Source organism: Palaemon carinicauda, chromosome 14 (assembly GCF_036898095.1).
Source record: "Palaemon carinicauda isolate YSFRI2023 chromosome 14, ASM3689809v2, whole genome shotgun sequence".
Lineage (NCBI taxonomy): Eukaryota > Metazoa > Arthropoda > Malacostraca > Decapoda > Palaemonidae > Palaemon > Palaemon carinicauda.
This window is the reverse complement of record NC_090738.1, coordinates 80,306,377-80,308,483: the sequence shown is the minus strand read 5'-3', so window position 1 is coordinate 80,308,483 and position 2,107 is coordinate 80,306,377. Positions and strand designations below refer to the sequence as shown.

Genomic DNA, 2,107 nt, shown 5'->3' with positions numbered 1-2,107 from the left:
ATCGTTTATACAACAAAATTCCAATGGGGCGCTGATACCTGAACCACTGGCACTGTGACCAGATAAATTTGTCATTATTGCTGTTCTTTGATCTTTTTACCAGAGGGCCTTTAAATAACTGTGCGTAATCATAAAAGTCCTCCTGAGTCATTGCATGAACCTGAAATCTTCTTCCTGCCAATCTTACCACCTGGTACCAGTCACGTGGATGGTGGATTGCAGTGGCTCTCTTTTTCTTGAGTCTTTCAATGACAGAGTGGTCGGAGTCACACTCCATGTGAGAATGACCGGAAATGAGAAATTTGTGATCTATTGTCAGTATATTAGGAAATTTGGACAATGCATGCATAAACATAGCAGCCATATGGGAATTTCTATTCTGTCCGGCGCAAGCGTCAGAATAAAAAATTACGTGCTGGACATCACTGGGCAAATTTTGCAAGATATTCATTAGACAAGATGCTATTTGATTGGCACCTCTAGCAGCAATGGTTTCGTGCCACATAAAACAGTCCACTTTTTTATTGACATTATTGTGAACAGTGAGATTGTATGTCCACAACAAGCGCTTATAAAAAGCTACGGAAGACTGTAAGTATGGAGTGGGGAGACACTGTTGTAAGTCAAATGTGTATGTTGCAAATGAGGGATTTTTTGCAAGCTAACTTTGTATCATCTCTTTTTACGACTATAGGCATTTTCAGCTCTTAACAGATGACTTTCTTTTTCGGCTTGTAGACGTTATTTCTCTTCAGGGGTATTGGTGATATCTAATTGCATCTTTAACACATCGCAGGTATGACATGTGTCTATTTTAGGCTGTTTGAAACTCAAGTTATGACGATTAAATCTTTTCTCATATGTAAAGCGTGTTACTGAGGACTCTGGGTAGCGTTCTTTAAACAACGAATACATTTTTGCTAATGTAAGTGTTGATGACAAATACTTTTTGGAGGAGTGTGCCCTAGAATAATGACTCGTATGCTGGAAATGATTTGATATGATCATCAATTTTAGAAAGTTCCTCTTCTTTAATACGACGTGGATTTGGAGTTGTTCCTCTCCTATCCCCTCGGCTCACTCCAGAGGCAGTTTCCTTTTTCTATTTCTGTAATACTTCCAAGAATTTTTTGATTTCTCCAAACACCCTCAAAAAGCATTTTTGACAAATAGGATGTCTTTTCATTTGAATTTCTAAGGCATACTCGTAGGTTACATCTCGCACTCTAATGTTTTCGCCGCCTCCATCTCTTAGGCGGGTACGTAATGGGTTCTTTGGTGTAATAAGAGTTGCGAGGTAGTTTCTTCTTGAATCTACTGAGCCCAAAGCCCAATATTCAATGAATAATATTTGCAGATCTCCATCATTGAAACGTTCGGAGCATTTCAATCTACATTGCTTTAGTGGACTTTGTTTTCTAGCGGAAACTAATTTACCTGACGCAGTCGTATACGATTTACCGGTCTGTCGACACTCTTTTCTCTCTCTTCGTGCTCTTCTAGAGTACCTTTTCATTGGAGTTTGGCAAGGTTGTTCATCTCTTTGATTTTCAGCTTTTTGACTGCACCCTTCGTCTCTTGGATGTTCTGCTTCTTGATTGCCCTTAAGTCTAATCTCATGCTTACTGTTATTTTCACGAGAAATTGTGGACGAAGACGATACACTGCAGATTTCATCAGTAACTTCAAAATATGGATCTTTTACACTATCATCATCATCATAGAAATTATCAGGCGTCTCATCATAATCTGTTATAAAAGTATTCAGACTGTGTTAATATCAACAATAACTTTAACATTATACTTGATTTTAAAATTAATTTTATATTTTTGTTTTGTTATACTGAACAACCGTGCTCCTGCCATCCACAAAATTACATTGAAAAATCATGAAAAATGACAAATGACAACATACATTGCAAAAATATAATTTCTACAAAGTTCGTGTTTTGTCAGTACCTATAAAATATTGAAAAACTCATTTTTGGATTATTTTAACTAAAAATCTAACCATTTCTCTGACAACCGATTGTGATTTTCAAATTCTATGAGCAAAAGTACATAAAAAATTCTAGTTACAATGAAATTTAGTGTCGACCACCAAACA

At 36.6% G+C, this 2,107-nt stretch overlaps 1 pseudogene; it reads right to left on the bottom strand.

Moving 5' to 3' along the window:
* Positions 1-707: 707 nt before the first annotated feature.
* The window catches only part of LOC137653215 (uncharacterized), a 1,961-nt pseudogene continuing 561 nt past the window's right edge, over positions 708-2,107 (bottom strand).